Source organism: Diceros bicornis, chromosome 40 (assembly GCF_020826845.1).
Source record: "Diceros bicornis minor isolate mBicDic1 chromosome 40, mDicBic1.mat.cur, whole genome shotgun sequence".
Classification (NCBI taxonomy): domain Eukaryota; kingdom Metazoa; phylum Chordata; class Mammalia; order Perissodactyla; family Rhinocerotidae; genus Diceros; species Diceros bicornis.
The window spans coordinates 10,788,647-10,803,339 of record NC_080779.1 but is presented as its reverse complement, the minus strand read 5'-3'; the positions used below and the strand labels follow the sequence as shown (position 1 = coordinate 10,803,339).

The window sequence follows — 14,693 nt, the reverse complement described above, 5'->3', positions numbered from 1 at the left end:
CTGTTGAATTAGAAGATGAGACCACCTCCTGGCAGTTTTGGCCTCCTTAAGCCACTAAGGCATCAGGAAGAAAAAGGGGTTACTCTACCGGCTGGAGTGATTGATCCTGATTACTGAGGAGAAATTGGGTTGTTGTTATACAGTGAGGTAAAGGAGGACTATATCTGAAAAACTGCAGAAACATACAAACAAAAAAAGATAGAACTGTTGAAGAATCAGACCATTCATGAATGAAGATTTGCATCCTTCCATGAGGTAAAGAACGCTGACCAACTGATTTTGGCTGAGGGCAAGTGAAGTAAGAAATGGGTAGCAAAAGAAGGAAGACATAGATATCAACTGTGACCTTTACCCAATTACAGAAGTGAGGAACTAGAAGCTTTGCATATTTTCTCTTTGTTTGTTATACATATGTGATTATTTGTGTATGCTAACCAGTTTCTCCTTCTGTCTTCTTCTTCCAAGTATAATTTTATATACAAGTGGTTAGAGCTTAACTTTACAACTTAGTCTTTGGGTAACAGAATATTCAGTGAGACTGTGACTAAATTTGAGGAGTAGTTAATATAGTCAGCAATGGCTACAATGACTGTTGAGACAATGACTGTTTCCTTTTGGTAGGTGGAACAATAGAATTGTTTCATGAAAATTGAAATGTGAACAGAAGCATGCATTTGGAAGCTGAGTAGCCAAAGAATGGACTGGGCCAGTTATCAATTTATTGCTGTTAGCTCCAAATACACCCATCATTGCCCCGCTGTGTGATGTTGGAGCTGGACTCTTGTAAACATTTCTCCTTTACTAGCTGGCATGATGTTAAACTTTGTCAATAGATGGTGCTGAGGGACACTGCATGAAGAAGGAGCTTCTCTTCCAGACTAATGTGTTTTCTCTCTTCTTGTTCCTGTGGTGTGTGTGCAGCCATAAGAGTGCAAGACACCTAGTGGTCCTTAGCCCCCAGCAAGTTTGGCTCCCACGCAGGCAGCAAGTTCCATTGGCATATGAGCTGGTTTCCAAGTGAACCTCTCAGGTACCCTATCAAGTAATTTCCCAGCCATTTCCACAGGTACGTCAGCTGGTGGCTTCCCAGTGAGTTGCATCAGTGTCCCAGCTGAATGCAATAGGCAAGCACGTGATATAAAAGACATCCATATTTGATAGGTAAAAATAAAACTGTCTTTATTTATAGATCACATGGTCATTTATGTAGAAAATACTAAGCAATCTACAAAAAATCTACTAGAACTAATAAAGTGAGTTAGTGAGGTTGCAGAATACAAGGTCAATATGTAAATAACAATTTTATTCATATATGCTAACAATAAACAATTAGCAATTGGAGTTTAAAAAGAAAACCATTTTGGAAACATTAAATATGAAATAGAGATACACTTGACCAAAAAATGTGCAGAGACAATCCTCTTTGGACCTATTCAACTCCTGTGTTTCTTAGTGAGTACACCAAGATGGTAAGCCTCTAACCACTCTTTTATTTGTGCCATTTTCCCATGGCTGATTATATAGCTGGTAACCTTGAAAGATGAGGTAACGTGTCCCCACTGGTTGAAGATAAAGCTTACTTACAGCTTACAAAAGTGATAGATACTCCAAGCTCAGTGTTCCTCACTTGCAGTTAAAAACTGCTACCTGTGCAGAATCCACATGGGTCCATGGCATCATTCCAATGGGATGTAGAGGCAAGAGAAACTGATGCAAACAAGCTGACGTTTATACTGCTTATTGCGTCATGAGAAATAAAGGTCTTTTGTCTCTGACACGTGTCTTGTGTCTTCTGCTGGTATCTATGAAACTGTAGTAAGCTAACTTGAGTTTTAAATAAGCTAAGGTCAAATTAAAGACCCAAAAAAGACCTGTACACTGAAACTACAAAACACTGCTGAGAGATATGAACAAAGACCTAAATAAATGGAGAGATATACCATGATCATGAAATGGAAGACTGAATATTATTAAGATAATCATTCTCATTTATAGTATACTAAAATGAGGTACAACTGTTTATCATTAGGATGGCTACAGATGAAAAAACTATACCAAGACTTGGTGAGATATAGAATAGTAATTCTAATGGGAGTGTGTAATGCCGCAACCAATTTGGAAAATAGATTGGAGACTTCTTAAAATGGTAAACAGTTAAACATACACCTACCATATAACTCAGCAATTATACTCTGAGATATTTATGCAAGAGATATGAGAGCATGTAGCCAAACAAAGTTTTGTACACAAATGTTCATACAAGCTTTATTTGTAATAGCCCCCAAATGAAACAACCCAAATACCATCAACAGGTGAATAGCTAAACAAATTGTGGTAAATCCATCCAATAGAGTACCACTTAGCAATAAAACTAAAGAACTATGAAAATAATTATGCTGACTGAAGAGGCCAAATGAAGAGAAATACATACTGTCTGATTCTATTCATATAATGACTTTAGAGAACTCTGGTTTCAGATCCAATATGTAAAGAGCTTGGAAGTTACAACTCCCAATCTTACAATAAGAAAAAAAGATGAGAAAACTGAAAACCAACAGCTTTTTATAGATGCTTCAGAGAATTGAAGTCACAGGGCAAACCATTACCTGGAAATCTCGAAAGACAGACAAATACAGAGAATTACTGTTGAGGTCAACATAATGGGAGCAGAAGTTACTGGAACCAGTAGGAGCACTGCCACGGTAATTCTGATGAATTTCTGAGGGCTGAAAGTGGAGTGGCATGAGAGTTAAAAATTCTTGGGGGCCCAGTCATAGGGATACTCCTACTTTCATGATATTTACCACCAGAAGCTCCACCAGATTCTTAGGGTGAAGGTCTGAGAAAAGCCCTGCATGTTTCCAGCAAGGAGAGGAGAAAAGTAACCATTTGAAAATACATCCAGGGGAAATTAACTATTTTGAAATACACCCAGGGCATTCTCCATAACAAAGGTGTGCCCTATGAGAGAACTTACTTTACCAGAGTCTTATCTGACCTGTAAAAAAGGGCAATTAGACCACTCCAGCACTCTGGAACCATTTTTCTCTCACATAAAGGGAGAAAAAGGGTAAGAAATGCTTCTGGAAGTGACAATCCAAGGACTCAAACACTCTAAAACACTGAGATTTAATCATAAGGTTATAGAAATTTTCCCCTCCCCAACACCTTATTTTCCAAACTGGAAAGCAAAGACAAAAAATAATGAAAAGTTTTTTAAAGATCAGAGTATTGAAGAACTATGGGACAATTTCAAAAAGCATAAGATATACATAATTGGAATACCAGAAGAAGAAGAAAGAACAATTATTTGAAGTAACAATGGCCTAGGATTTGCCGAAATTAATGACAAATGCAATACCCACAGGTATAGGAAGCTCAGAGAACACCAAGCAGGATAAATACCAAAAATCCTACATGAAGCGTGTCTTATTTAAAATGCATAAAGCCAAAGCACAGCACCAGCATTGACCTGGATCTAATCGACATTTATGAAATACTTCATCTAACATCAGTAGAATAGCCATTCATCTCAAGATCACATTGACATTCCCCAAGAGTGACCACATTCTGGGCCATAAAATAGACCTTAACAAATTAAAAAAAAAAAAAATAGAAACTATAAAGTATGCTCTCAGACCACGATGGAAGGAAACTAGAAATTGATAACATAAAATAGCTGGAACACCCAAAAATATCTGGAGATCAATAAGACATCTAAATAACACGTGGTTCAGAGATGAAATCTCAAGAGAAATTTAAAAATAGGTTTGAATGAAAATGAAAATACGGTTTGTCAAAGTGTGAGATGCAACAAATGTGGCACTTAGAGGGAAATTTATAGCACTGAATGCGTATGTCAGGTAGAAGAAAGATCTAAAATTGATAATCTAACTTTCTATTTTAGGAAACTAGAAGAGCAATTTTAATTGCTTGTTTAGAACCAAGTTTCTGGTTTATATCATATTCCTTCTTCCTGAAGAACATCCTTTAACATTTTTTATATAATATATCTGCTGTCAATGAATTTCCTTTGTTTTTGTTGTATGCCTAGGTATGATTTTTCCTTCACTTCTGAAGGGTATAGAATTCCAGATGAATATGTGGGGTTTTTTTCACTCCATTTTCTTTATCCTTGTAGATTTTCTGAGGAAAAGTCTGTTGTAACTCTTATTCTTCTGTAGTAACTTGTCTTTTTTTCCTCTGGCTGCCTTGAAGATTTTATCTTTGTCTTGGCTGTTCAGCAGTTTGTATATGATAGGCCTACTTGTGTGTTTTTTCTATTTTAGTATTAATCCTACTTGATATTCTCTGAGTTTTTTGGATCTGTTGTTTTGTGTGTCTCTAATTTAGGAAAATTCTCAGCCATTATTTCTTTAGATATTTCTTCTGCCCCATTCTCTGTCTTCTACTTCTGGAACTCCAATGATACATATATTAGACCATTTGCTATTGCCCATCAGATCTTGAATGGTATATTCTGTTTATTTTTTTTCTCACTTTTTTTTTTTTTTTGCATTTCAGCTTGGATAATTTCTGTTGACCTATTTTCCAGTTCATTGATTCTTCCCTTGTCTGTGTTTAGTCTGCTGATGAAATTGTCAGTGGAAATCTTTGTCTTTGTTATTGTGTTTTGATGTTTAGAATTTGCATTTGATTCTTATAATTTACATTTCTCTGCGGAAGATGCCTATCAGGTCTTACATGTTGTCTACTTTTTCCATTATAATCTTTAACATATTTATCATAGTTATTTTAGTTCCATTGTATGATAATTTCAACATCTGTGGCATATCTGGGTTTGGTTTTGAAGATTGCTTTGTCTCTTCAGACTGTTTTTTTTCTTTCTTTTTTTTAAGCAACATTAATGAGAGATAATTCATATACTGTACAACTCACCTATTTAACATTTACAATTCAGTAGCTTTTAGAATACTCATGGAGTTGTACAACCATCACCACAATCAATTTTAGAATATTTTAATCACTCCAAAAAGAAAACCTGCACACCTTAGGCATCACCCGCCTAACCTGCAGCCCTCCTCAGATTAGGCAACCACTAATCTACTTTCTGATTCTATAGATTTGCCTATTCTGGATATTTCATAATAAATAGAATCATACAATATGTATTTCTTTGTGACTGGCTTTTTTCTCTTAGCATAATGATTTCGAGCTTTATCCATACTGCAGCATGGATGCCAAATAACATTCATTGTATGGCTATATCACATTTTTTTTTTTTTTTTGGTGAGGAAGATCAGCCCTGAGCTAACATCCATGCCAATCCTCCTCTTTTTGCTGAGGAAGACCAGCCCTGAGCTAACATCTATTCCCAATCCTCCTCCTTTTTTTGTTTTTTTTCCCCTTTTCTCCCCAAAGCCCCAGTAGATAGTTGTACATCGTAGTTGCACATCCCTCTAGTTGCTGTATGTGGGATGCCGCCTCAGCATGGCCGAACAAGTGGTGCATCAGTGTGCACCCAGGATCTGAACCTGGGCTGCATATGTCACATTTTGTTTATTCATTCATCAGTTGATGGACATTGGGTTGTTTCCAATTTTTGGAAATTATGGATAATGCTGCTATGAACATTTATGTACAAGTTTTTGTGAAGATATATGTTTCCATTTCTCTTGAAGTAAAACTGCTTGGTGATATGATAACTCTGTTTAAACATTGGAGGAACTGTCAAACTGTTTTCAAAAGTGGCTACACCATTTTATATTCCCACTAGCAGTGTATGAGGGTTCTAATTTCTTCACATCCTCATCAACACTTATTATCTAATGGGTGTGGGATTTATAATTCTCTGATGGATAATAATATTGAGCATCTTTTTATGTGCTTATTGGCCATTTGCATATCTTCTTTGGAGAAATATCTGTTCAGATACTTTGCCTATTTTTTAATTGAGTTGTGTGTCTTTTTATTATTGAGTTGTAAGTTCTTTATATATTCTAGATAGAAGTCCTGCATCAGATATATGATTTGCAAATATTTCTCCCATTCTGCAGTTTATCTTTTCACTCTCTTGATAGTGTCTTTTAATGAACAAAAGTTTTTTGTTTTTTTGTGAGGAAGATCAGCCCTGAGCTAACATCCATGCTAATCGTCCTCTTTTTGCTGAGGAAGACCGGCTCTGAGCTAACATCTATTGCCAATGCTCCTCCTTCCTCCTCCTTGTTTTTTTTTTCCCCAAAGCTCCAGTGGATAGTTGTATGTCATAGTTGCACATCCTTCTAGTTGCTGTATGTGGGACGCGGCCTCAGCATGGCTGGAGAAGCGGTGCGTCGGTGCACGCCCGGGATCCAAACCTGGGCTGCCAGTAGCGGAGCATGCGCACTTAACCGCTAAGCAACGGGGTGGGCCCCAACAAAAGTTTTTAATTTTGGTGATGTTGAGATTATCTATTTTTTCTTTTGTTGCTTGTGCTTTTGCCGTGATATCTAAGAAACCATTGCCTAATCCATGGTCATGAATATTTATGCCCATGTTTTCTTCTAAGAGTTTTTTTTTATGCGATACGTACTTATTAATTAAATAAGTACTTTTTATTTTTTTTTAATTTTATTTTTTTTCTTTTTTTACTGGGGAAGATTCACCCTGAGCTCAGATCTGTTGCCAATCTTCCTCTCTCTCTTTTTTCCCCCCCAAAGCCCCAGTACACAGTTGTATACTCTAGTTGCAAGTCCTTCTAGTTCTTTTATGTGAGCTGCCACCACAGCATGGCTACTGACAGACCAGTGGTGTGGTTCCACGCCCAGGGACTGAACCCGGGCCCCAAAGGTGAGCACACGAAACCTTAACCACTAGGCCTCAGGGCTGGCTCAAGAGGTTTATAGTTTTAGCTCTTACATTTAGGCCTCTGATCCATTGTGAGTTAATTTTTTACGTGTTTTGTGAGGGGGGGAGGGAGTGAGCCATGGCTCAAATGCCAAGAACTCTTGCTGTTCTTAACAAGTTTTTAGGTTTTTTTAAATAAATGTTCCTTCATGTGCTGTATGTCTTCAGGAGAATTTCCTTAGACTTTAAAGAGTTGGGTATTTTAAATAGTTTTCACCAGTTATACTTGTTTCATCAGGGAATGGATCCACAGTACGCCTCAAACTGCCATTCTGGAAGTGGAACTCTGATTCTGTTTTTATCTTGCTTTTCACATGTCCAGTAATATTTTTTTGAAAGCTTGGCAGGTTGTATGGCACAGTCGATAGTGAGATAAATATGTCTATATATGTATTATATATGTGTGTGTGTGTGTGTGTGTGTGTGTGTGTGTATATAAAAGAGTTGAGCGCATCTTTCCTCTGCTAGTCCTTCAGTGTGAGGGCGTGTGTTAATCTAGTCAAGAGTTGGTCTGAATTTGAATTTTGTTGTTGTTGAGGTTATCCTCAGCGCACCATAGGCTTGACGTTTTTCTAGTGTAGTGGTTCTCAACTGAGAGTGGTTTTGCCTGCTGGGGGACATTTGGACTGCCTGGGACATCATTGATGGTCACAACTGGGGGTATGCTACTAGCGTAGACACCAGAGATACTGATAAACACTCTACAACTCACAGGACAGCACCCTGTTCCCCACACAGGGAATTAGCCAGTACACAGTGTCCCTAAATTAAAGTTAAGAAACACTGCTCTAATGCTAACTTATAAAGTGGGGACTAGTTTGCTAGAGCATTTTTCATTATATCTGCTCCCCTTTTGGTGTTGGGTCTTCCCTCTGCACTGTCCCTCAGAGACAAACTTTCTTTTGTAATTCTCTTGGGCGTGTTCCGGTGCTAATTCTACTTGACACAGGTTAGCATGTTGGTGATTGGCAGGGGAGGGGAGCATTCTCTGATGTTCTGACTGTGTCTCAGCTGGCATAATCTTAGACAGGCAATGGGGACCTGAGTCTTGGGGGTGTGGCCTCCACAAGTGCTCACATCCCTCTTTCAGCTGTTGCGCCAAAAATCTTTGGGACAAAGATTTTTTTAATAGATGTTATTTTTTAAAGAAGTTTTAAGTTCACAGGAAAATTGAGCATAAACCACAGAGACTTCCTGTGTATCCCCGCCTCCACACATGCACAGCCTCCCTAACTATCAACATCCTGTACCAAGGTGGTACGTTTGTTGTGCTCAGTGAACCCACATTGACACATCATTATCACCCAAAATCCATAGTTTACATTGGGGTTCATTCTTGCTCTTGTACATTCTATGGGTTTGGACAAATGTGTAATGACATGTATCCACCATTATAGTATCATACAGAAGAGTTACACTGCTCTAAAAATTCTAAATTCTAAACTATGTGCTCTGTACATATTCCTGCTTCTCTCTCAGGAGAAAAGTTCCTTCCTTCCTTTCTTTCTTCCTCCCTTTCTTGCTTGCTTTTTTTAACATTTTGTCTTCCTCAGCTATACAGGGTTTCCACCTTTGTAGTGCCCTAATAAGGCAATGCCCTAATATGACAATGTTGTGGCTCTTCTCAATGCGGATTAAAGCTTTTGTTATAGGGGAGTAGGTTGGTAGTGTTTGCCAGCGGCTATTTTCTGCTCCGCTAGCCAATAGCAGGATGAGATTCTCCCCAGTCTTCTCTGTAAGCACCCGGTAGGGTTTATTTAAAAGCAAGTTGGTACAAATCCCCTCTTTTTGGGACCTGCAGAGTCTTCATACTAGCCACACTTGCCTGTAGCAATTCATTAGAAATTTTTAGCTGAATAGTCTTAGATGCTTAAATGCTGTTTAGCATCATCCACTGTAGGTTAGCATATGCTTGGCTCCATTTTCTCTCTAAAGGCACTTGTTGTTCCCCAGAAAGACAAGTTGATTGGTTGTTTACCTGAGACCTCAATTCTCTCATTGGTTCAAGAAAAGTCATTAATTTGAAGTTTGTCTAGCCTTTTGTTTGTAGAAAGGTGGGCAGAATGCTCTTTCCAATTCTCTACACTTCCAAGATGAAAATGGAAGCCTTATTACTTTTTTACATTGTAATAATTCTTTGACAACTCATGTTGAACTGAAATCTTCCTAGAGCATCTAACTCCTGGCCTTAGTTCCAAGTCCTGGGGTGACGCATTACAGCCCTACCCTTATGACATCATTTTATCTTAATTACCTCCTAATAGGCTCTTTCTCCAAATACAGTCATATCGGGGATTAGGGATTCAATATATGAATTTGAGGTGGCACAGATCAGTCCATAATAAGAAACTCTGCCATAGAGAGATTCAGAGTTGCCTCAGTTTCTTCATTGATAAAATGAAGGAAATCTTAGCACTTACTGCAGTAGGTTATTGTGGAGGTTAAGTGAGTTAATAAGCCCAAAGCAACTAGAATAGCGCTCAGGACAAAGTAAGTGCTGGGTATTATTATTTTGCTGCTGTTATCATTTTTGTTATTTAGCTGTTGTGTTATTTGAATAAACTGGCATGTCTTAATTTTCAAGCACTTACCCCGTACTTCACGTGTAATTAAATTAAACAGAACTTAGAGGACTTGGCTGAGCAAACATGAAGAGAAGTCTGTGGAGCCGTCTATGCAGAATCTCTGGCAGGTCCTTCAGCAATCCTGCAGACGAGGGCCCTCCGCTGACAGCTTCTGTCTGTATTTTCACACCAATGCAACACTAGCTATTGTCTCCTCTTGGAGACTTGGTGGTACTAAGGTCACAGGGATGTATCTCCCCTCCTCCCCCACTCTCTTGCTCATGGATTGGGTTGTTTTTCTTTTGGGGCATATGACGTGAACTGGCTCGCAGACCCTGGGCTCATTTGAGCTTCTTACAAGTCCCTCCTTGGGTAGGTCATCCAGAATAGAAATTAAAAATCCATCTTCATTTTTGTGGATAAAGAAGGACCCAGTGGCAAAGGTATTTAAGGTGAGGGCAAAATATCCTAGTGCCAAGGATAAATAAAAATGTCTCTCTCTAAATTAAGACTCAAGTCATTGCACACAAGATTTATACAAAGCATTTTCACAACCAAGGATAGGAGAGGGGAACCTTTTCATTCATACAGTTTCTGGCATATGGATTGTAACATGTACCCTCAGAAAGAATTACAACTAAACAAAGGGATGAGTAAATTAAATCAAAATTACCATCCTTTAAAATGTGTATTAGTACAATAGATACATTCCTATCAGTTATATCATTTTGATTTCTAGTTTTATGTATCAAAATATTTCCCCTTTGGTCCCATTTTGCTTCTGAAATGTTTTATTGTGTGTTGATTGCAATTGAAGGCAGGTTTTTAACAAATAAGTTCTAAGTTTTTTGCCCCTGTCAAGAGTTAATGCACTTAGTGCGCTAATCGAGTTCTTTATGGAATTGAACACAGAGCTAGGCAGCGAACTCTTTTTCAAAGTGAAGGATATTTTTGTAATATAACTCCGTTTGTGTGAGTGAGTTACTTGTGTAAGTACCTCTCAATTCATGGAGAGTAAACTGCCTACCTTGATGAGGTGAATGAGCCTATGGATCTTGCTAGAGCTGTAATAAACGTAAACTATTCATTAGGGCCTTGGTATTTTGATGGACCATCTTACTTAAGGCTGTTCAGCATCAAACACTGTGAAAATAGTAAGCTCTACACTACAATATTTACATTACATGAAAATCCCAACAACTGACCACAGTGTACAATAGAATGCAAATTTTACCTGTGGCCAGCAGATGGTAGTGTTCAACCCAATTCAATTCAACTCAATAAAATTGATATTTGGTTGGCTGAGTTTTTACTGAGCACCTACCTAAAGCACGGTGCTGGTGTTAGGGACGCAGCAGTAAACAAAAATAGAACTACTTATCACCCCCATAGAGTTTATTTGTTCTTGTATTATGCTTAAGATGAGAAGGCCTGTGAATAATCTCTTAAAACGATAGGAAGTGGTCCTGTTGTCATATTGGTGGAGGGGGGAGGTAGTGGGAAGGATGTCATGCAAGAACCAAGACCAATAACACAAAACATAGATTTAAAAGGTCATTAGAGTCACAGAGACATATGGTGATGCTTCACTGACAGTAAAAATCTGTTTCAATGATCATAGGGAAGCAAACGATTTTAGGGTCATCACTCAGACTATTGTCTTATGTCTAGGACTGTGGGACCACAATCCTGTATCTGTAACCCTTAGGGCCAGATGTGTTTAGTACTCAGTATTTGGGGGATTTTTCAAAAGTAACAATATACATATACTATACTTTACCTAACGTTCCCAGTGGAACCTGGGGAGGCCTGTAATCAAACACATTCATACTTAATGCAATGAAATATCTGAGAGCTCACGCTGTAGTTTATGTACATCCCCATGCCAATCAGGTCTGCTTTGCCAAAAGCAAAAGTTTTCAGAGATTTTGGATGTTGGAATGGCAGATAAGTATTGCGGATCTGTAATATATCATTCCATGACAAAAAAGAACCTGCCCTAAAATCTCCAAAAAACCATTTTAGTTTTCTGGAACATGGATTCCTGGTCTGTAGAAGCTGTGAGAGTTTGATTTCTATATCTGTTACAAATTTGTTCAGCATCATTGGGTGCTGGGCATTGTCATTCTTGTATTTTTTTAAACTAAAGTGAATCAGAATTAATTTTATTTTGAGACTGTTTAAATAGTTTCATTAGATATTTTGAGATAATGAAGACAATTGCAATATCGAGATTGGAAGTTATGACTTTAGAAAAAAGAATGTTTTGCTCATTATCACTCAAATTAAATTTGACTTGAGATTTTTGCTAAGTTTCAGTGTATTTACCAATAAAAAACACAGTTAACCAAATAAAATACATTGGATCAAAATAGGCAAAAACTTCTATTGTTTTTGATGATCCAGGCTTTGGTTTTCAAGTTTTATTTAACTGGTAAAAAATAAGGGGAAAATTACCACACTGTCTTGGAGTGCTAATGATCTCAGTATACTCTAGATTTTAAACGATTGATTTATAAAAATTTTTAATTAAAAAATTTGTTAAAAACGTTTTTGCCACAATTTCTCTAAGTGACAAGAGACTCTAATAGGGAGTTATTTCCAGGAAGTTAGAAGGATCTCTAACTGAAATTATGACGGTAGAAATAATCAGGATGAGCAGAAAAAAGCCAGAATTGACCAAAGAATTCCAAGAGCTTTCAGAACGGAGAAACAAAACCAAACCCACGTTCTGTGAAAGATGACGTGAGTGGAGCCATATTAAAATAGAACCGGAGTGGCCAGTTCAGAGGAATTGCCTTGCACATCTTGTTTTCTTTATCTTCCAAACTGGGCCAAACTGCCAACATTCTAAGAAATTGGTAAGGACAAGACTATCCTGTTTGTAAGGACTGATAAAACTGGACTTTGCTGATAACCAAATGCTAACCAATCAGTGAAGTACAAGTCTAGCCCTTTGCCTGATGACCGAATCTCAAGCCAATCTATGAAGTACAAACCTAGCCTGGCCTCTCGAGCACCAATGGACTCTCCCTTAATACAACTTACTTCATCCTCCCTTTTTCCCATAAAAACTCTAAGCCCCTTTCCTGTAATGGAAACACGTTTTAGGTTTCCACCTGAATCTGTGTCCCCCGAATTGCAGTTCTAATTTCCCAAATAAATATTTGCTGTTTAAATTGTAGCGATTTTTCCTCGGTCGGCAGTTCTTAGCCGGGCACCCTGTGCCTTCTCATATCTGATTTCACGAAGTGTCTATATTTGTTTGCTTCACTGTTTAGTCTTTATTTTGTTCTCAAAAGTGTTTGAAGGGGTGTGTCCCCAGGCCCTGGTATCCTTGAGCTCCACTGTCGTGTTCACTAGGAGATGTGGATGTGCCCACCCAGGTTGTCACCCTCATCCTTCCTCGTAGTGGTCTGGGCTGCTCTGTCCTGAGGGGCCACCCCACACTGAGTGATGATTGGGACCTGGGAACCCCAGGTGCAGCCCCACCCCAAAGGAAAGTCCTAGTAAAAAAAAAGTATTTGAAGTAGGTTACATAAACACATACAAAATAACAGGTTAAAAAGGTATGTGTGAGAGAGGAAGTCAGGGGCACACAGGAAGGAACTAAGGGAGCGAGGAAGAGGTGGGGCAGGCGGCAGGGAGCAGGAAGCGGGGACATCACCTTTTGTACATTTGCCTCTGAGATTTCCAGGTACCGACGTGAAGAGAGAAGCACTCTCAGTGCCATGAGAATGTAAGCTCATATTATTCACTGTCACCGTTCCAGAACACAACCCTCCGTCTTAGAACAGGTAGGTGTTAAATATTTGTCAAATGAATCAAGATTTATAGTGTCTCTGAGATTAAAAATAACAGTAGTGTTCTGTGGGAACGCAACTTCTTTTTAGCATTCAGAAATTTCCTCCTGGTCTTCATGAGGGGACACTGTAGGTGTAGGGACCAACATGCTCAGTCACAGCTTGAAGAATAAGGGGACAAAGTTTATATGGGACTTTCATTCATTATTAAATTAATTTGTTCATTGAACAAGTAATTCTTGACCTAATTTCTTCCGAGACACAGGGACTTAAAAACTGTCTAGAAGAGCAAGAGTGTAATTAAACAAATATGGGAAAGTGTTACAGGTTTTGTAATACAGTCTCCTGGGAGAGTGCTGCTAGTAACACCTAGATGAGCATGAAGCACATAGTAGGGACTTGGTAAATATCTGTCGAATGGATTAATGAAGAGTTCATCGGAGAGTTGGAACAGAAGGGCCTTCTAATCAGAGGTGAGCAGAACAGGCCAAGATTTGGGAAACTGCTGATGGCCTAGGAGGGAGGATGTGTATATGGGTGTGGGGAGGGCTGGGGACACTTGGTGAGAAGTTAGTCTGTTGAAATAAACCTGAGTCAGATCTGGAATGCTAGGAGTTTTATTTTAGTTTTGTTTTTTTAATTTTTCTTCAAGAATGATCTCCAGCTAAAGGCAGGATAGAGGAGAAGCCTAATGTGTATGATGCACCAACTCATTTGACACACCTCATCTTACCTAATACTCCCACTCATCCTCTGCAGCATTGATCCCATGTTCCATATAAAAAAACTGAGACTCTGAAGGTTGAACAATTTGCCCAAGATCACTTGTCTATGAAAGGAAACTCCCATTCTTCTTAATTCAATGAAATCCTCATTCTAAAAGATTGGCAATGAGGGAGAACATGGAGAACGGAGCTGGTACCTGCAGTTCCTAGTCTTGTCATCATATCCTGGAGGTTCACTCCCAAGTCTCCACTCAGCCACCTTGACTCCTCATGTAGCCTTGAGGGCACAGAGAACAGGTTGAAAGTTGTAACAAAGCTATGGGGTAACATTTAGGATATAAACATAAAAACATAAGCCATAAATTATTGTCGATGGCCTTTGGCAGTGAGAACTCATGCAGATCTCTCTTCGCTTACCTCTGGCCTGCTTCCTGTGACCAGAACATCTTTAACTCCTACCACCAAGAAGATTTTTAGATGCTACAATTCCTGCCCAAGAGAGCGGACGCCCACAGAGAAACTGGTTGTTTCATATTCTCCCTCCTGAAGACTTAGTTTTATTCAAAGTATGCTCATGAATATTAGCTGTTATTATTCACCTTGGCTTCCATTTTTGACAGTCAATCTCTCCCACAAGGTTGAACATGAGACACCATGCTTTATGCTCATGGTCTTACAGATTCGGTGTGATAATCCTATCAACATAAAAATGGATTCAATATTCACATAAGGGATAGGTCCAGGCAGTAACAACA

At 38.6% G+C, this 14,693-nt stretch overlaps 1 long non-coding RNA gene across 2 annotated transcripts in view; it reads left to right on the top strand.

The window, feature by feature from the left end:
* Positions 1-14,693, top strand: part of LOC131399845 (uncharacterized) — a 17,680-nt gene extending 2,987 nt beyond the window's left edge. The window contains exons 2-3 of one of the 2 annotated variants that reach the window (XR_009217251.1): positions 13,100-13,207; positions 14,559-14,693. This is a non-coding gene — a long non-coding RNA (uncharacterized LOC131399845). Of the gene's footprint in view, positions 1-13,099; positions 13,208-13,532; positions 13,581-14,558 lie in introns of those variants that run through there. The other variant, XR_009217250.1, reaches the window with a different exon arrangement.